General features: G+C 40.6%; 1 protein-coding gene across 2 annotated transcripts in view; it reads right to left on the reverse strand.

The window, feature by feature from the left end:
- The window catches only part of LOC122549091 (integrin alpha-1-like), an 89,464-nt gene that overhangs the window by 30,725 nt on the left and 36,807 nt on the right, over positions 1 to 21,932 (reverse strand). For both annotated transcript variants that reach the window (XM_043688333.1, XM_043688323.1), the window contains exon 3: positions 2,000 to 2,109. The gene's annotated coding sequence lies outside the window, so the exon portion shown is untranslated. The remainder of the gene's footprint in view (positions 1 to 1,999; positions 2,110 to 21,932) is intronic.

Below are 21,932 nucleotides of genomic sequence, written 5' to 3' on the forward strand. Positions count from 1 at the left end.
TTAACATGATCTGGGAATTTAAAATACACAATGCCAGGAGCCATGTATATAACTATAGAAAGGCAAAATGATATCGGAACAACAAAAGCAAATAGGATGGAAATCACCTGAAACACTGCAAATGGTATAATATTGAGTATGCAGAGTAAAAGCATTCCAAAAATAACAAGATCAGGTTCCAACATTGTGTGACTCAAAACAGAACACTGTTCAGATCAGACATGATGCCAACTGGAAAAGCAACCTGTAAATATTTAACATGGTAAAATGTGGGAGGTGTTTACTATGGCAAATACCAGAAAATGCATGGTAGTTGATGAGTACAAACAGAAATCGGGAAAGCAATAACAAATGAATCAATGAATTCAATCAAATGATAAAATTGTCACATATGGGGATCATTCTGACTTTGTGTGATCATGTTAATTGGGTGAAATTAATTCAGCAACTCTCAGTGCACATTTCTCCCAATACAATATCAAGGAAGAGGTATCATCAATGGCTGAATTGATATGACTGCTTTTATTGTCAGACTAAGTCAATATTATCTCCATGAAGCTGAAAATGTGTTGCTGGAAAAGTGCAGCAGGTCAGGCAGCATCTAGGGAACAGGAGAATCAACGTTTCGGGTATAAGCCCTTCTTCAGGAAGGGCCCATATTTGTGGTAACCTATTTGTTCATGGCACTGAACTAGCAACCCAAAGGTTATAAGCTCAAAGTCATCAGAACAAGTTATGAAATTGAATTCTGGAAATCTAAGCAATTTCGTTTCCTGAAGAAGGGCTTATGCCCGAAACGTCGATTCTCCTGTTCCCTGGATGCTGCCTGACCTGCTGCGCTTTTCCAGCAACACATTTTCAGCTCTGATCTCCAGCATCTGCAGACCTCACTTTCTCCTCATTATTTCCATGAAATCAAACCATAAAGGCTGTAACTGTGAGAACTGAGGAAACATTCTCAAATACTGTCTGTTCCTCAAGCCCCCAGGAGAAGAGCAAGATATTTATGTGCCATAGAGATATACTTTGTTGTTTCTAGATACTTGGTATCATTTAGATAGAGGAGGTGAGCAGTCTAACATTTACCCGAAACCACAGTTTAACTGCAAGATTAACTGAGAGGTTGGGGAAATGTGAAGCAACAATGATAAAGCTTTTTTGTTTGACAAGTTGTGGGGCCTCCTCATTAGCTTGGGCAAGTCGTAGAGTACTTCCATGAGACAGATGCAAAATAAAAAGAACTTTCAGCCCTGTCAGAATCCAACAAGTGGCCTCCACATTAAAAGAAAAGCAATACTGGAAATCTGAAACAAAGACAGAGAACACTGGAGAAACTCAGCAGATTAGATTAGATCCCCTACAGTACGGAAACAGGCCCTTTGGCCCAACAAGTCCATACCGACCCTCTGAAGAGCAACCCACCCAGACCCACTCCCCCTGACGAATGCACCTTTCACTATGGACAATTTAGCATGATCAATTCACCTAACCTGCACATCTTTGGAAACCCATTCAGACACGCAGAGAATGTGCAAACTCCACACAGACAGTCGCCTAAGGTGCTGTGAAGCAGCAGTGCTAACCACTCTGGCAGCAGAGAAAAAGAGTAATGCTTGGGGTCTAATATGACTGTCCTTCAGAAGGGATAATCAGAACTCTATTTCTCTCTCTACAGATGCTGCTTCACCTGCTGTGTTTCTCTAGCATTTTCTGTTTTTATTTCAGATTTCATTTTCCTGTTTAAAGGTCATAAGAAATTGAAAGAGTTTCAGAGGATGTATGTTCGTGTATAGTTGAAAATATTATGGGACATAATTCTATACAGTATTGGGTGATATTGAGGAAAAAGATTGAAACAGAAAAAGACAGTAGACAATTTTCAAACCAACTCTGCTCTGATGCAGAATGAAAATCAGCTAGGTGTATGCCTACCTACAGCTGTTAGATATGTCACCAATGGATATGACATTTTTCACGTTTATTGTGGCATCATACTTACTTCCCAAGTTGAGTTTTTCGCAAGTTGCACTGTTGCTATTGATAGGACATTTGTATACATCTCCTATGCGATTGTCAGGAGAACCACTCCATGGTGACCCGACCAGCAACCTGTAAATGGGGAACATGTTTGTGAGAATAAATCAAAGATGTCAGGTGATTCAGAAAATAGTGACACAATATTGCTTCACATTCATCTGACTCATCAACAGAAGAATTTAGCATATGTACCCTGTCATGCCTGAATCATTAACTCATGTTGACAAAGAAATCTGCTGTACTGACAGCTCTCTATAGATTGAATCTCACCTCCTGTGGAAATAGTTACCTGTTAGGGAAAAAATTGGGACGTACTGTCACTGATCCATGAGGTGACCCTGCCTGAAAGTGTTTCCCAATACTGCCAATGAATTAGACTTCTTCAGATTCCCCATCCCATTAAGTGAGTGGTTCCTGGGGCCACAGGCCCAACAGAGCCATTAGCTAAATCAACACAGATGATGGCCAAAGCTGAGAGATTTATAAAGGGCAGAATCATGTGGTTTCCAAGAAATGCTTTGCAAAAAAGATCGCAATAAGTCTTTTCATTCATTTTTTAAAAAAAGTCCAGTAAATTCATAATCCTGCATACTTAAGTTCACAAATATAATGAAATGTGAAGCCATTATAATACATCATCGTTGACATAGCTTCTAATATATATATCAAGTCATAGAGATGTACAGCATGGAATCAGACCCTTCCGTCCAACTCATCCATGCTGACCAGATATCCTAACCTAATCTAGTTCCACTTGCCAGCACCCGGCCCATATCCCTCCAAACTCTTCCTATTCACATACCCATCCAAATGTCTTTTAAATCCAAAGATGTGCAGATCAGATGAATTGGCCATGCTATGACTCTAAATTGCCCATAGTGTTAGGTGCATTAGTCAGAGGGAAATGGGTCTGGGTGGGTTACTCTTTGGAGAGTCGGTGTGGATTGGGTTGGGCTGAAGGGCCTGTTTCCACACTGTAGGGAATCTAATCAAATGTTGCAATTGTACCAGCCTCCACCACTTCCTCTGGCTGCTCATTCCATACACACACCACCCTCTAAATTAAAAAGTTTGTCATTAGGTCCCTTTTATATCTTTCCCCTCTAACCCTAAACCTATGCCCTCGAGTTCTGGACTCCCCCACCACAGGGAAAAGACTTTGTCTATTTATCCTATCCATGCTCCTCATGATTTTATAATCTCTATAAATTCACCCTTCAGCCTCCGACTCTCCAGGGAAAAACAGCCCCAGCCTATTCAACCTCTTCCTATAGCTCAAATCCTCCAACCCTGTCAACATCCTTGTAAATCTTTTCTGAACCTTTTCAAGTTTCACAACACCCTTCCAATAGGAAGGAGACCAGAATTGCACGCAATATTCCAACAGTGGCCGAACCAATTTCCTGTACAGCTGCAGCATGACCTCCCAACTCCTATACTCAATACTCTGACCAATAAAGGAAAGCATACCAAAAGCCTTCTTCACTATCCTATCTACCAGTAACTCTAATTTCAAGGAGCTATGAACCTGCACTCTGAGGTCTCTTTGTTCAGCAACACTCCCTAGGACCTTACCATTAAGTGTATAAGACATGCAAAGATTTGCTTTCCCAAAATGCAGAATCTCACATTTATCTAAATTAAACTCCATTTGCCACTCCTCAGCCCATTGACCCATCTGATCAAGATCCTGTTGTACTCTGTGTTAAATGTCTTCGCTGTTCACTACACCTCCAATTTTGGTGTCATCTGCAAACTTACTAACTATACCTCCTATGTTCCCATCCAAATCATTTATATAAATGACGAAAAGTAGATGACCCAGCACTGATCCTTGTGGCACTCCACTGGTCACAGGCCTGCAATCTGAAAAGCAACCCTCCACCACCACCCTCTGTCTTCTACCGTCAATCCAGTTCTGTGTCTATATATGTTCAAAAGTTAACCCTTTACAGTGTCAACTCAGGGATACATCATGAGCATTTCTGATTTCCCTCTTGTTTCTGTCTCCAACACCACCTCTGCAGGTGTCATCAGGTTCCACACTGGTATTGCAGCCAAGTCCGGACGCTTCATTCACAATTCAAGTATAATGTTTAACACAGATATTAAAATATTTAAAATAACTTTTCTAATTGCCATGGAGATACTGCCATGTAACATCTTCACAGACACAAATGCATACACTAATACACACCTACACAAATCAATAGAAAAATATAAGTGATAAATACACACAAATGCACATTGGCACTCACAGTCACACACAAATGTGTGTACACACATGCATACTCACAAGCACATGCAAAATCACACACATTCTAACTTAATTCCTGGAGAATAACGAAGAGCAGGAACCTGGAAAAGTTTCTCCAACATGTACCAGGAACATCAAAGCTAGTTAAGTTTCTACTAACATTTTAATTATACCATACTGTTCAGCAGAGACTCAAGATTAAACACACTTCCTCTGAAATGTGTGACTCTGAAATCCCTAGTTTCTGGCTGAACATATGACAGAGCCACAATAACTTTTAGAATCAGTGCATTGAGCCACTAAAAGGTAGCAACTTTGAAAATGTCAATGATAGAAGTTTGTAGTGATAAAATTCTTTTAGGAATGTGTGGATTATAATCTAGAGTTCATTTTTTTGCCATCTTTAAATGGTGATCACTTAGGCAAAAATAATGTGAACAAGAAAGTAGTAAAAGCCTTCATAATTGAAGTTCCCCAATCAGACTTTCTGCCCTTGAAAGCTGATAACAATGTTAAAAGTTGAAAATTTAAAAAAATATAAATATTAGTTTCTTTCGCGGTTAGGAAAAATTATGACATTTCTTTAGTGGCATTTTTTATTCCTATCAGTATTGTGTTATCTCAGCAGCATTGAGAGAAAGCCAGAACCAACTTCAAACTGTTCCCTCTTCACATTACCTCAGGGCATGGAATATTTCATCAATCATTGAATTTTGAATTTCTGTGAGTTCCAATGGTCTGCCTGAGACATTGACTCTACGGCTTCTCAAACCTTGCTTGTTCTGATGATGATGAGGTGAAGATGTCATATTAGGGTGAAACTTGCTACTGGAATTTTAACCCTTTGCCCATCTGCTCTCATTGGATTTGGTGTCTAAAATTGGACCTTATCAATTACCTCTTTTCAGTGGATTCGGAGTTTCAAGAAAAAAATGAATAGTGAATTACTAATCTTCAGAAGAATGAGTCTTTTTGACAGAAGAGAATAAGAAAAATAACTTATCTTTATTTAGTGACTTCATGAACAATTCCATGGAATTTTTGCAGATTTTTTTTAAGATTGCTGCACAAATTAATGCTTGAACTTTTGCTGTCAATTATTTATCTAGTTTCATGCTGAAGCAAAAGGAAAGCAAAAGGAAAGCAAATATGGAGTGCACGTCATGAGGTGATAGACTGGAAAACCTGCTGAAGGGATTTATCCCAATAGGAATCTTCTATTTAACAGAAGTGGTTTGGCTGCTTTATCGGATGCAAGAAGGAAAATTGCAATAAATAGTTAATGGGCTTTATCACTGAACAAAAACAGATTGACGACTTCTAATAAATTGTCAGGAAACTATCATCAATTCATTTGACATTATTTTGCTGTAGCTCGGTTTGGCTTATTGAACAGGATACGGTGATTTTGTTTCCTGTATTACGTAAGGAATATCATTATGTTTGAGGAGGAAGTTTGCAGACGTGCTTTCGGTTTAAAGTCCTTAATTCCATACAACTCCTACAAACATTATTGAAGTGGGGGCTTTGCATGATCTTGTACCAGAGAGCTGCAGTGTAGACATCCTGCTGTGTGGATTCCCCTAATGTTTTTGCTACACCTTCTACCTTGGCAGTTGATCCATTGCCTTTAAAGAACAGTTGAGCTCCATTGTTTCTTATGGAGATACTCCTAACAGGGCTGGGGTTGTGGGAGCAGAGTTCAGCCATTCTCAGGAAGCTGTCAGTTTGCATGGAGCAGCTGTTTAATAAAAGCATTACTGTTTAGAGTCAGCAGTTTGCTACATAAGGTCTCCCCCAATCTAAGTATCAGCCTTTTTGTCTGAAATCCCTTCACTCTAAAAATGATTTCCTTGAAGAAATTTTAATAGGTTAGAACATTTCTCTCCACTGCATAATTCTTATCTTCCCTTCAACTGAATCTAGTCACAGAAAATGGATCATTTATCTTCTAAATTTTGGCAGATAATTTATTTAGTTATAAGCATGAAATTATCACAAATAATACTATTTTAATAGTCTAACACTTGTGATTCCAACAACACACAAAAATAAATTGCTAATCGTATAACAGTGGTAACTGTGTGCTTATGATTAGAACATTGAATTTCCTCTGTTTGAATCCACAGATACATGTAACTAGGCAGCAAATCAATGTGAAAACATGCTACACATGTATAATCTACACACCCTTGAACTAATATGACTATCATCTGTTCGTTCTGCCTGTTCCTGTAAACTGACTGTTCCTATGTTACAGAGCCTTATTTAAAGTAATGACCATATTTTCAGGAGAAACAGGAAACAAGCCAATTTTCTAGTATTTAAATTAAACTTTTACGTGCTTACTGTATATCTTCACTAGACCATCCTGTTTCTTTTAATGCATTTTATGAGATAAAAATTTCAAAAGGCTGAGCCATTTAAAAAAAAATCATAGCCCTGCTATTTCCATACCTCCCGAATGAAGATTATTTATTTCAAGTCCTCCAACTGATGGAATTTGAACCCATGACCAGTGCCTCAACTAGAATTGAATGTCCATTTGGCTGACAGCCTTCTATTGTACTTTAAAAATTGAAAAGCAGACTTGATTATGGATTGCTGGGATCATGGATCATATGTGTTTCGATCTGCACAAATGATAGTTGAATGTATTGAAACTTCAACGTTTGTACATAAAGATGTAAAATATACAGCTTAAATTTGGCAATTTCCTTGGGTGCTGATTATTTAAGTAATTTTTTTTAATGTCCTGGTCATTTATAATTCCGATGTGTTATAATGTTGGAAGAATGGGAGATGGGCACACTTTTGAACCTAACTTGTAGAAGCAATTGAGTATTTGAGTTTAAAAATTACAAACATGATAAGCGTTTCAACATTTGATGGGTTGAGGTAAGGCAGAGGTATAGAGATGATTGTAAGAACCAGGGGTCCCCATGATCAATAATAAATTATAGGTGAGGAATTTGTACCAATTTGTTTAATACATAGGATCATTTTCAGATGTATCTGTGCTAACTAGTTAAATCAACAACTGAAGTGTGTTCATTGCTCATTAATCTGAATCTGTTAATCATGCCAATGCCAGAATATGGATTTACATATGATAACATTGGAAAATACAGAATGTTATTTATTCATTCATGGGATTTGGGTATTGCTAGCTGGGGCAGCATTTATTACTTATCCCTAAATGCCATAAAATGCTCCTTCCTTGAATCACAGCAGTCTATTTTGTACAGGAATGCTTACACATTTTGCGAGGGAGGAAGTTCCAGGATTTTGGTTAGTAATACCGAAGGAATGTCAACACAATTCCAAATCAGGATGGTGAATGACTTCACAATATCATACATTTATAGAATGATACAATACAGAAGAGGACCTTCAGTCCATCGAGTATCTATCATCAAAAATACACTATAGCTATTCTCGCTTCACTTTCCCGCTCTCGGCTTGGAGAAGAACTTACAGGTTTTCACATGTATCTGCTGGCCTTATGGTAGTGGTCATGGTTTTGGAAGATGTTGCCTAAGGAGCCTTGGTGAATTTCTTCAGTGCAACATGTATGTGACACACACTGCTGCTCCTGAGTGTTGGTGACGGTAGAGGGAGTGAGTGTTTGTGATGTATTACCAAGCAAGCTTTGAATTGGATGGCAACAAGCTTGCTGAGGTTTGTTGGAACTGCATTCATCAAGACAAGTGAGGAGTATTCCTTTACACTCCTGATGAGCAGCACTTCTGTAATAGTTGTTACACATCCTTTAAGTTGGATCCATTCCTGTTTTGATTGTTGTTTTTGATTTTTGGTTTTGTCTCTTTCCTGAGTCTACTGGTATTAATTGAACGGGATTCCTGGTCAGTGGAATGCTTTGCATATCCAAATAACTGCACATGTGCATTTACATGATGATGTGGAGTTAGGTCTGGAATTCATTGGGATATTAAGGTTCTAACTGAGGAATTTAAATCCTGTCCCATGATGTGGTCACAATATTCTCAAATTATTGCATTTGTAGTCATTACTGACTGAATAGTGACCTATTTGTAGAAGGGCATATCGATGAACAACAGTGAACATGCTTTTTAGTCTTAGTTATCAAATGTTGATGTGATTCCTAGCTTTGTGTACTGGATGATGCCACTGGAATCCTTTGCTTGGAAAATGGCAGATATAGAAAGAAAGACATGTGTTTGTATAGCACCTTTTGACTTCAGCAATGCCCAAAACACTTTGCAAACAATTAAGCATTTTTGACAGGTTTTCATTTTCATAATGTATTCTGGATTAGTGGTGCTGGAAAAGCACAGCAGTTCAGGCAGGATCCGAGGAGCAGTAAACTCGATGTTTCGGGTAAAAGCCCTTCATCAGGAATACAGGCAGAGTGCCTGAAGGTTGGAGAGATAAATGAGAGGAGGGTGGGGGAAGGGGCTGGGGGGGGGAGCGGAGGTGGAGAAAGTATTTATCTCTCCAACCTTCAGGCACTCTGCCTGTATTTCTGATGAAGGGCTTTTGCCCAATATGTCGATTTTACTGCTCCTTGGATGCTGCCTGAACTGCTGTGCTTTTCCAGCACCACTAATCCAGAATCTAGTTTCCAGCATCTGCAGTCATTGTTTTTACCCATTTTCATAATGCAGAAAATGCAACAGCCAATTTGCACATAGAAAAATCCCAAAAACAGTAATGAAATAAATCTTCCAGATATTTATTATTTAAGGGATAAATTTTGGACAGGAGGTGCAATTAAGTGTTACAAATTGTAAATTAATACATGACTAGATGGGTGGCATGGTGGCTCAGTGGTGAACACTGCTGCCTCACAGCGCCAGGTCAGAAGTCACATGGCACCAGGTTATAGTCCAACGGATTTATTTGAAATCACAAGCTTTCAGAGCACTGTTCCTTCACCAGATGAAGGAGCAGCTCTCTAAAAGTTTGTGTTTTGAAATAAACCTGTTGGACTAGAACCTGGTGTTGTGACTTCTGACTTTATCCACCCCAATCTGCACCAGCATCTTGACATCATTACAGGACCAGAGACCGGGGTTTGATTCCACCCTTGATTGACTGTCTTTATGGAGTTTACACATTCTCTCTATTTTTTCATGGGTTTTCTTCGAGTGCTCCAGTTTCTTCACACAGTCTGAAGATGTGCAGGTTAGGTGGATTGGCCATGCTAAATTGTTCATAGTGTCCAGGGATGTGCGGGTTAGGTGGGCCAGCCATAATAAATGCAGAATTATGGGGACACAGTCAGGGGTTAAGTCTGCATGGGATGCTTTTTGAAGAGTTGATGCTGACTCATTGGACCAAACTGTCTCTTTTCGCACTGTAGTGATTCTAGGATTCTAGATGTACAAACACAGTCAAAAATCACATTAAAATTTGGTTAAGGAGAAGAGGAATCAGCTTTTCTAAAAGGACGCATTTGGGCAATGTAAAAACTAAATGAACTGCATGTTGCCCATTGTGTGCATCGTGGACATTTCCTGGTAAGATATGGGAAATGTCGTGGAATTCAAATGTTCTCAATAGTACTACAAAATCAATGGCCTAATCAACAGTACTTTGGGTGGACTACTGTGAAGAAAGTCAATATACAAATGTCTCGGTGAGAAAAGAGCAGAAAACAAACTGGAAGTATAACAATCAGACTGTTAAATCTGCCAAAGTGCATTGCTACTGTTCCCAGAAAGCAGAATAGGCACTGTGCCAACCAGACCAGAACATACAAAAACAGAACTGGAAAGTACAGCCCCTCCTGACACAGCTGGACGATTCAAAATTAAACAATACTAAATCTCAAACAAAAACTGGAATAGAAGCCTCCTCTGACTAAACCCACGAAAGAGGAAATTTGTCAAGGATGGAAAAACCATCAAGTGCAAAAACTAACCCCCAAATGCTGAGCAGATCAGGTTTGAATCTTCGGATCCCATAACCACCTGCTTTGCAGCAGCATCAAGCAGACTACGCAAAATCACTCATTCCAAAAATAGGGCAATACATTCTGAGAAAGGGAAGCTGTGAGGGTATGAGTGGGTGGAAATGTGAAATACTAGGGGGCATAGGTTTAAGATGAGAGAGGGATATTATAAAGGAGATGTGCGGGGCAAGTTTTTTTACACAGAGGATAGGAGGTGCCTGGAATGCACTGCCAGGGAAGTGGTAGAGGCAGATACAATAGCAAAGTTTAAGAGGCATTTAGACAGACACATACACAGGCAGAGAACAGAGGGAGATGGACCATGTGTAGGCAGATAGGATTATCTCAGAATAGCATCATGATTGGCACAGACATGTTGGGTTTAAGGGCCTGTTCCTATGCTGTAGTGTTCTAAATTGTATGAGTTGGAGGTGCCGGTGTTGGACTGGGGTGGACATAGTTAAAAATCACACAACACCAGGTTGTAGTCCAAAAGATTTATTTGGAAGTACTAGCTTTTGGAGCACTGCCTTTTCATCAGGTGGTTGTGGAACATGACCATGTGACACAGAATTTAAAGCAAAAGGGTTATAGTGTCATGGAGTTGTAGAGATATGTTAAACAACTTTAGTTAAAAATCACACAACACCAGGTTATAGTTCTTAAACAAATTTAGATTAAGCCTTTCATCTTTTAGAAAGAGATATGGTGGTTTAGGTTCTTTAATATGTAAATCCCAGAATTACATTCTCAAGTTGGCATCAGCTTATCTAATAGTAGGTGTCAGCTCAGCTCAGAAAATACATTAAACGTGTGAAGGTAAAGTCTAAACCAATGTTGAGTCAATTCTACTTCTAAAGTGGGGCTTACAGAATCTTACGTGGATTTATGCAGTTTTTGAGCAAAATAAAATGTAATTCTGCAAATATAAATTGACCCCATTAACTTATAAGTGTGCATGAGAGGCAAAGTGGATGTGCGTATGGGTGTGAGTGCATGTGGAAGAGTATGTGTATGTAAGCTTGTGTGTGTGTGTGTGTGTGTGTGTGTGTTGTTAAAAGAGGCAGCGCCTCGAAAGCTAGTACTTCCAAATAAACCTCTTGACTATAACCTGTTGTTGTGTGATTTTTAACTATGTTCCATGAGAGGAAGGTTGGCAAGAGTGGATTGGGAAAATACACAATAAGATATAACAGTAGACAGGCAATGACTTGTACTTAAAGGATTTCCTGAAGAAGGGCTAATGCCCGAAACGTCGATTCTCCTGTTCCCTAGATGCTGCCTGACTGCGCTTTTCCAGCAACACATTTCCACCTCTGATCTCCAGCATCTGCAGACCTCATTTTCTCCTTAAAGGATTACCACAAGGTCTACAACAAATATGCTTTCCTTTGAGGCACAAATACCCCAAAGGAAAGCTGAATCAACCATAGCTAATAAAAGATTAGATCAAAGGAAGACGCTTATAAGAATGCCAAAGTTGCTGGTGGCACCTAAGAATTGGCAACAAACTGATGCACGGCAAAGGAGGACAAACACCCTGATAGGAAAAGGGTGAAGAAAAGAAAATTAAAGCAAGCTTTCAATAAACACAGAGACAGTCTGTAAAACCTTCTAACAATTCTTGAAGATTTAAAGGTTGGCATGGATTACTTTGAACTAATTACAGATGAGGATTTATATTGGAGGGTAAGAAGGTGGCAGATAAATAATAAACATACTGTGTCCTGTTGCACAGAAGATATAGAAAATTCCCAGAAATATTAGGTGTCCAATATATGTAACTGAAGAGCTAAAGGAAAATAGAAAACAGTAGTATTTGGAAAATTAGCAGGATTGAGGGTTAATGATTCTCCTAGACAAGATGGGCTTCATCCATAGTATTGAAGGAAGTAACATATGGATAAGGAAGCTACCAAACAGGAGCGAGCAAAAAAGCATAAACAGCAAGTGATAGACCGAGCTAAGTGATCGCACAACCAATGGATCAGATCTGAGCTCCCAGTCATGAATGGTTGTGGACAATTAAGGAACTCACTGAAGAGGAGGCTCAATAAATATTTGATGGTGGAGCTCAGCACATCAGTGCAAACAATAAGGCTGAAGAATGAAGAACGATCTCAGTCAGAAGTGCTGAATGAATGCTTCAACTCAGTCTCTTCCAGTGGTCCCCAACATCACAATCTTAAGCAAGTTCGATTCACTTCCTGTGATATCAAGATATTGTTGGAATCATTGGATAATGCAAAAACTATGGGTCCTGACAACTTTTCTGAGATAGCGCTGAAGACCTGTGCTCCAAAATTTGTCACTCTCCTAGCCAAGCGCTTTCATACAGTTACAACAGTGGCGTTTACCTGACTATGTGGAAAATTGTCCAGGTATGTCCTGTACACAAAAAGCAAGTTAAATCCAACCCAGGCAACTAACACCCCATCAGTCTACTCTTGATCATCATTAAAGTGATGAAAGGTGTCACCAACAGTGCTGTCAAGCAGCACCTGCTCGGCAATAACCTGCTCAGTAACGCCCAGCTTGGTTATTGCCAGAGCTCCTGACTACATTACCAACTTGGTTCAAACATGAACAAACGAGCTGAATTTCAGAGGTAAGGTGCGAGTGACATCCCTTGACGTCAAGGCCACATTTGACAGAGTGTGGCATCAAGGAGCCTAGGAAGATGGTTGTGGTTGTGGTTGTGGTTGTGGTCATCTCAGCTCCAAGACATCTCTGCAGGAGTTCCCCAGGGTACTGTCCTAGGCCCAAACAGTTTCAGTTACTTCATCAATGACCTTCCCTTCATCATAAGGTCAGAAATGGAGATGTTTACAATGACTGCATAATGTCAAGCATCATTTGTGACTCCTCAGATACTGAAGCAGTCAATGTTCAAATGCAACAAGACCTGGACAATAACTAAGCCTGAGCTGTCAAGTGGCAAGTAACATTTGTGTAACACAACTGCAGACAATGACCATCTTCAAAGTGAGACAGCCTCCCCTTGAAATATAATGAGGTTACCATCATTAAAACCCCCTCTATCAAAATCTGAGCTTTCCATTAACCAAGCATTCCACTGTACTCACAGCATAAGTACTGTAGCTGCAGGAGCAGGTAAGAGGCTAGGTATACTCTGATGAGTAACTCAGCTCCTGACTCCCCACCAGCTTCTAGTCACAAGTCAGGAGTATTATAGAATACTCTCCACTTGCCTGGATGTGTGCAGCTCCAACAACACTGAGGAATCTTGATACCATCGAGACTGTTTGATTGCAATCACATCCACAAACATCCACTCACTCCAACATAAACACTCAGTAACTGCAGTGTGTTCTGTGTACAAGATGCACTGCTGCCAATGATCATCAGGCAGCACCTTCCAAACCTTCTAGAGAATTATAGAAAATACAAATAATTCAAACACACTCTTCATGACAGATTTAACCAATCATTCACTTGTGAGCATATAACAGCTCTTCTCCAAGATGTCTCATCTTTGGGTTAGATCTAGAACTTCAGGAGACCATTTATTTGGGTTCGACATGTTCTGAAGATTTTGTTCAAGTCAATGATAGGATAGCTGAGCATCATACCAGGCTTAACTATCCTTTTGAGGTATTGTACAGACACTGTAGACTAGGTGGGTGGATGTGTAGGAATATTTCTACCGGATGTGAAAAGACTGGCAGAGATTTGCCTGCACATCCACCTATGTTACCAACTGTGTCCATTGCTTTCGGTGTGTTCTCCTCTACATCGGGAAGACAGACCGTCAACTCGTGAAGTGTTTCAGAGAACATCTCAGGGACACATGCACTAAACAACCCCAGCACTGCTGACCACTTCAACTCCCCCTCCCACTCCTCCAAGGACATGTACCGCCTGGGCCTCCTCCATCGCCAAATCCTAGCCACCCAAAGACTAGAGGAAGAATGCCTCATTTTCCCCCTTGGGACCTTCCAACCACAAGGCATCAAAATCGTTTCCAAATTTTCCCTTCCCTCATCTCATCTCGGCTCCAATCCTCCAACTAGGCACCGCCCTCCTGAACTGTCTTACCTGTCCATCTTCCTTCCGACCTATCTGCTCCACTTTCCCCACTGACCTATCACAACCAACTCCCACCTGCACCCACGTTTCATCTTCCCAGCTACCTGCCCCCCAGCCCTACCCTCACCCTTCTATTTATCTCTTAGCCCCCTTCCACACCGCTCCTCAAACATTCCTGATGAATGGCTTATGCCCGAAATATCGACTCTCCTGCTCTCAGATGCTAACTGACCTGCTGTGTCTTTCCAGTGCCACACTCTTCGACTAAGGAAAGCATTGTAATGCTGGAGAAAGAGGACCGCACAAAGGGTTCAGAAATAAAGTCAAGCTGGCTAGAACTAAGAAACAAGAAATGTACAATTGCACTGTTTTGTTGTAAGACTGCAGCTAATGCTGTAAGTGTTCTGTTCCTGAAGACATAAATTACATCGGGCTCCAACAGAGCCAATCTATCTCTTCACCCAGCTCTTGTTGAAAGATAAGTCTTTAACACCTCAGAAGCTCCCATATAACCTACCGAAAGTGCCAGCACAAATGACAGACTAAATAACTTTCCTGAACATTTGATGGATGTTATTCTAATCCTCACTATTTGCCCTAACTCATAAATAATGAAGAAAGTGCCATCACTAATATTGACTTGAATAGTTTAACTCCTGTGGTTCAGTTGGACATATTAATGATGTAATTGCCAGTAAATTTTTGATGGGACGGAGATATATATAGATGGGAGATCACACTGTCACACTAGGCCCCACAGTTGCTGGGGTGCCTATCAGTGGCAGTTAGCAGCGGCAGTGCAACATCCCAGTTTAGGAAATGTTTTGGATCCCTGCTGTGCCCCTTTGGGGAAGGACGGGATTTTGTAAGAACGTGTGTGGATGCCACGAGTGGCAGGCTGAAATGTGGGCAAGAGGATAAGAAGCTTGAGAGAGCAGTCAAAAGCCTACATCAGCAAATGGGGAACCAATACCAGTTTTGGGAGATGATTATGTTGTGATAATGTAATTTGACTATTATCCATAGGACCAACTAATTCTCTTGGTCTGTGGTTTCAAATCCCACCAAGGGAACTGGTAGAATTTAAATTCAATTAGTAAATCTGGAATGTCAAAGTTAGTCTCATTTTTAACAACAGAAAATTGTGCAAACTCCCATCTGGTTCACTAATATCCTTTTCAAAAAGGGAATCTTTCATCATTATCTCTTTGCCTTACATATAACCCCCAGATCCATAACCATGTAGCTATCTCTTAACTGCTTTCTGAAATGGCTTAGCAAATCACTCAGTTCAAGGACAATTGAAGATTGGCCAGAAATGGTCAGCAATGTCTACATCCCATGCAAGAATAAATTAAGAAAAGGAGAACCACTGCGTGTGTGCAGCTATTAAAGACTAAGAAGGACAGTCTAGATAGCACATAATCCCCTGAGTTTAAGCAGATCTGAGATGCTTAGGATAACAGTTGTGGCTTTGGAAATCAATTTGCTGTTCATATCTAAGTGGAAATAGCAACAGGAACACCATGAATGTACTTGCTCTCAACACTGCTTTTTGCTGTGCTTCATGGGTAGATTTAAACTGAAAACCCATTTTGTAAATAGTGGGGATGGAGAATAGAAAAGGTTCAGAGGTTCAGAATACCAGACCTTCTGCTGAGAGCAAGAAATATTGCTTCTCATAATTTAGCAAAAAAGTTTGTTAACACTGCTGATTCGAAAGAAGAGTTTGAACTCTTGTTGGGTTTGTTTTTGATTTGGGATGTCAATCAATAATCATCCACAGGAAGGATTCTTGTTCCTTTAGGATTTTCCTTCATGTATGTGCTTATCTATTTAATCCCAATCAAACATAGTGAGACTAAGCTGGCACCTTCATGGATTCAATGAGCTTTGTAGTGCATTGTAATTTTTTGACTAAGATTGATGATCAATTAATTTCATTCTAGACAAAAAATAAGTGTATCCGTAGTCTAGTGATGGGGTCTCACCTACTCAAGCTGAAAACAGGCCCAGTTTCTAAAAGTAAACACTTAGAAGTTGATACCCATGGCCTGTGATTCACTGTGATTCAGTCTGTGAAGAGATAGCAGTGCATAGTACGAAGTCGGGGGAGTGGGCTGAAGACACATATGAAACAGCTCATTGTTAATGTTACTCATTTCCTTCCTCCACCTCCTCAATACAGTTAATAAATGCTGCAACTATTTCCAGGATCTGAGCTCCGTAAGAAACTGTCTTTGGCATAGAGGCATGTAGAAGGTCACACAGCATTGATGTTTACTCTGATAAATAAAAAAGTGGCAGTATGGGCAAAACAATGTGATATTTGTGTAGGTAAGTGATTTTGAAATTTAAGCAATACTATGTCTTTTATGAAGTTATCGACAAAATATCAATACAATAAAATTGAATTCTTACTTCAAGGAGTAACAGTTGCTTCGATCATTCATGCAAAGCTCCTACAAAGCCGATTATAATAGACGGACATTGTCTAGATGAAAAAGAGAGCACTGCAAATGCTGAAGATCAGAGTTGAAAAGTATGGCGCTGGAAAAGCACAGCAGGTCAGGCAACATCCGAGGAGCAGAAAAATCAATGTTTTGGGCATAAGCCCTTCATCAGGAATTTCTGATAAAGGGCTTATGCCTGAAACATCGCCTCTCCTGCTCCTCGGATGCTGCCTTACCTGCTGGTCTTTTCCAGCGTCACATTTTTGGACACAGTCTAGATGGCTATCTCTTCTCATTCCAATTGAATGCTTTGATTGAACCTGCCTCCAATATATTCCCAGGTAATTCATTCACCACTTCATTGTGTGAGAACTTTATTTTCCCATTAGTATCAAAGATATAAGGACAAATATGGAAAAAAAACCTATTCTAATGACATACACAGTGGATGATCGTTGCTAGATGTCCCTAATAAAAAAAAAATCAATGTTTCAAATCAGCATTGTTAAAACATGATTGATAAACTACATGGTGGACATGAGACACAAATTGCCTTGCCAAGGGACAAATGCAAGGGGTTGTGTGCTATCTAGACTGCCCTCCTTGATCATTAGTAGATGGAAACATGCTATGATTCACCTTTTGTTGATTTACTCTTTCTGTTTACCATATTTCACAAATCACCTGAAAAAAAACATCCTGAAATGGACGTGGGATGTGAACACAGAATGGAACACTAAACTGAAGCCAGTTGGCCTGATTCACAGCACTATGATTGACATTTATGTCCAGAAAGCTAAGAGTCAAAAAGTGTGGTCTGGAAAAGCACAGCTGATCAGGCAGCATCCGAGGAGCAGGAGAGTTGGTGATTCAAGTGGGAAGGAAGATGGACAGGTAGGACAGTTCAAGAGGGTGGTGCCGAGTGGGAAGGTTGGATCTGGGATAAAGGTGGCGGGAGGGGAGATCAGGAAATTGGTGAAATTGACATTGATTCTGTGTGGTTGGGAGGGTCCCAAGGCAGAAGATGAGGTGTTCTTCCTCCAGGTGTTGGGTGGCTAGAATTTGGTGATGGATGAGGCCCAGGACCTGCATGTCCTTGGCAGAGTGGGAGGGGGAGTTGAAGTGATCGGCCATGGGGTAGTGAGGTTGATTGTTGCATGTGTTCCAGAGATGTTCTTTGAAACGTTCCACAAGTTGGCATCCTGTCTCCTTCACCTATCCCTCCCATACACACACACACACACCAGAATTGCGTGCAATATTTCAAAAGTGGCCAAACCAATGTCCTATATGACTGCAACATGACCTCTTAACTCCGATACTCAATGCTCCGACTAATAAAGACAAGCATACAAAATGCCGTCTTCACTATCCAATCTACTCCACTTTCAAGAAACTATGAACCTGCACTCCAAGGTCTCGTTGTTCAGCAACACTCCCTAGGACCTTAAATGTATAAGTCCTGCCCTGATTTGCCTTTCCAAAATATAGCACCTCATATTTATCTAAACTAACCTCCATCTGCACATCCTCAGTTCATTGACCCATCTGATCAAGATCCTGTTGTATCCTGAGATAATCTTCTTCGCTGTTCATTACATCTCCAGTTTTGGTGTCATCTGCAAAATTACTAACTATACCTTCCATGTTCGCATCCTAATAATTTATATAAATGACAAAAAGCAATGGACCTGGCAATAATCCTTGTGGCGCACATTGGTCACAGGACTCTGGTCTGAAAAACAAACCTCCATTACCACCGTCTGTCCTCTCCCTTTGAGGTAAGATGGGTGGTTCTTTGATACTTCTGTGTATCTGCAAGCTATTAGCCCAAGCCTGAATATTGACCAGTTCTTCCTGCATTCGGACACAGACCCTTACAGTAGCTGTTGAATTATGAATGGTGCTGAACATTGTGCAATCGCTAGTGAGCATCCCCACTTCTGACCTTATGATAGAGGGAAGATCAATGATGAAACAGCTGAAGGTGGTTTTGGTACCGAGACTAACTTCCAACAATCAAAATCATTTTCCTTAAGGCCAAGTTTTTTTTTTCAATAATCTTTATTCTTTCTTGGAACGTGAGCAGATTTGTTGTCCATCCATAATTGGTTTGATTAAAGCACTGGACCACTTCACAGGGCAGTTAAAGTCAACTGCATTGCTCTGGATCTGGAGTCACATGTCAGCCAGACTCAGTAAGAATGGTAGATTTCCCTCCCTTAAGAACATTAATGAAGAGAAAGGGTTTTTACTGAAATTGATGATATTTCAGTGTCACCTTTGCTGCAACTAGCTTGCAATTCCAGTCTTTTAAAATTATATTTAGATTACACCTGCTTTCATGCTGTGACTCCAGACAGTGGACAATTGTCCCTGATTAGAATTTACTTCAGTTTTACACAAGCTCCTCGATAACCATATTTGATTAAATGCTACTTTGATATCATGGATAGTCACTTCACCTCCCCTCTTAAGTTCATTCTCTGTTTGCACAAAAGCTGTAATGAAGGCAGGAGCTCAGTGGCCCTGACAGAATCTAAACTCAACATCAGTGGTCATATTATTGATGATTAAGCAAGCCTGCCCTTCTTCCATTAAAAATGTGTATGGAAAAATATACCAATATTTCTCAAATTAAGTGGTGCTTCTTAGATCATAAGAACACAAAATGTAGGAGTACAATTCGGCCATTTGGCCCATTGAGAATGTTCTACCATTTCATCACGGCTGATGTAGTTTTCAACACCATTCTCCTGCCTTCTCCCCTTACCAATCAAAAACCTATCTATCTGAATCTTAAGTACACTCAATAACTTAGCCTCTACAGCCTTCTGTGACAATGAGTTCCACAGATTAACCATCTGAAGAAAGTCCTCCTCTTCTCAGTTTTAAAGGATCGCACTTTCATGCTGAGGCTATGCCCTCAGGTCCTAGTCGTTCACACTATCTTCTCCACATCCAGTCTATCTAGGCCTCTCAGCATTCTGTAAGTTTCAATGAAATCACCCCCTCACCATTGTAAAGTTCATCGAGTACAGACACAACTGTGCTTTATAGAAATAAACAGAAAAACATCAATGTATTTAATGACAGGCACTGAGTAAGTGACTGCTTTATTCAACATTGAATGTCTGAAGCAACAAGTCGTAGATATAAAAGACAGCAGTATTTTGAAATAATTTCCCTCTTTAGTTTTTTTGGAATCTGGAGGTAAAGAGTCTAAAAAGAACTAAATAGTTTCCTTTGAGAGTGATAAACTAGAAAACAGCAATCGGACTGAACTAAGTCTAATCTACATGTACTGAAGTCACAGGACTATACTCTCGGGACAGAGGCTTGATCAATAGGACATACACTTTGGGAATTGTGGACTCAACATACCCCCCTCAACTTTCTGGACATGATTCAATCAAAAGTGCTGTGAATCAGGCCAACTGACCTCATAGTTCCCATCCCAGCTCCATTTCAGGGTTTGTTTCAAGTGATTTGTGAATTTTTTTAAAAAAACATTTGTATGATATTGGCAAACTTTTAGCAGCAAACATTTGCAGCATCACATATGCCTGCTGAACTCTGTATTGATTTAAACCTACATCATTTGTGGAATCAACAATTGCAGGAAGTACAACACAACTTTCTAAAAATGGCAGTGACCGAATTAGCAATGTTGAAATCGAAGGCTGACAGGAGTAGTTGGGAATGTGGAATTCCAAGCACAAACAGTTCAGCCACAACCTCAGTGAAAAGCAAACAATGCTCAAGGGTTGACTGGCCTAATTCTGGACTGAATTTACATGTCCATATGCAAATTCAGGTCAGTTTATTTGCAAGAGGAATGAAAAGCAGCAAAGGAATTTTAGTTTACCAGCAAACAAATTCTTGTACATTGAAATATAAAATAAGCAATGTTAGAAGCCTTTTTGTCTTCTTGGGTTTTCTCCCTGAAGGAGAGTCCAATCCACACTGCAATGACCTTCAGGATGATGAGGCAAGGGTCTGAGCCATCCCATCCAGCACAGCAATCAAATGATAGCTCTCATCTGATTCATTCATCCAACACAGCCAAATGTACTGAGGTTCTACCTGTCCCCGGTGTTGCGAAGGATGGGCCTGGCCTCGCTGCCGCGGAACGCTCCAAGTAGTTGGACCATCCCATATCACCTGTCCTTCGTGGAGAAGTTTATGAAGAAAAACATCTTTGAGCACAAATCCATCAGGAAGTGGTCAGCACGTAGTGTGCTTGAGACACTTTGGGAAAAGGAGAGGGCGGATCCTGTTGAGCGCTTCCCTGGGCAGACTATCAAAGTCATTTGGCAGAATGCCTCACTGCCAGAACTTTCCAACAAGCACCAAGACATGACTTCATGATTTGGCTGGTGGTGAGAAGGGCTCTGCCTGTGAGATCCTTTATGCACACCCGGACTCTCTGCCGCACCGCACGCTGCCCTCGAAGCGGCTGCGGGGGGGACGAGACTGTCACACACCTCCTTCTGGAATGTGCCTATGCAGAAGAAGTCTGGAGAGGAATGCAGTGGTGTTTGTCGAGGCTCGTCCTGAGAAGCTCCGTGACGTGAGACTCCGTGCTCTACGGTCTGTTCCCCGGGATGCACATCGAGACGAACACCAACTGTGCCTGGAGGATCATCAACTCGGTGAAAGACGTTCTTTGGACAGTCCGAAACCTGTTGATCTTCCAGCTGAAGGAGTTGACCCCAACTGAGTGTTGCAGACTGGCACATTACAAGGTCTAGGACTACGTGTTGAGGGATGTGCTGAAGCTTGGGGCAACTGCTACCAAGGCGTGGTGGGGAAAGACCACTGTGTAACATTTGCCTGCCAAAGAAGAACAGGGGGTCTACCCAGTCATTTGGGCTCCGCTGACGCCTCAGCAGAAGAGCTGGATAGTAAATGTACAGACTTGTATAGAGGAAAAATAAATTTCGATGTCTGTATGTAAAGCAATGTAATGTGTGCACAAGAATGGCATGACCAATTGTAAAGAGATCCAAATAATTTTATGAATAAAGTATATTTTTGAAATAAAAAACAACACAGCCAAATGACCCTTCAACTAATCTGCGCTTCTCTGGCAATTTGCATGTTTATGCGCATGTTGAAGCACTGGACCACTTCACAGGGCAGTTAAAGTCAACTGCATTGCTCTGGATCTGGAGTCACATGTCAGCCAGACTCA

This window comes from Chiloscyllium plagiosum, chromosome 1 (genome assembly GCF_004010195.1).
Source record: "Chiloscyllium plagiosum isolate BGI_BamShark_2017 chromosome 1, ASM401019v2, whole genome shotgun sequence".
In the NCBI taxonomy this organism is placed as follows: Eukaryota; Metazoa; Chordata; class Chondrichthyes; order Orectolobiformes; family Hemiscylliidae; genus Chiloscyllium; species Chiloscyllium plagiosum.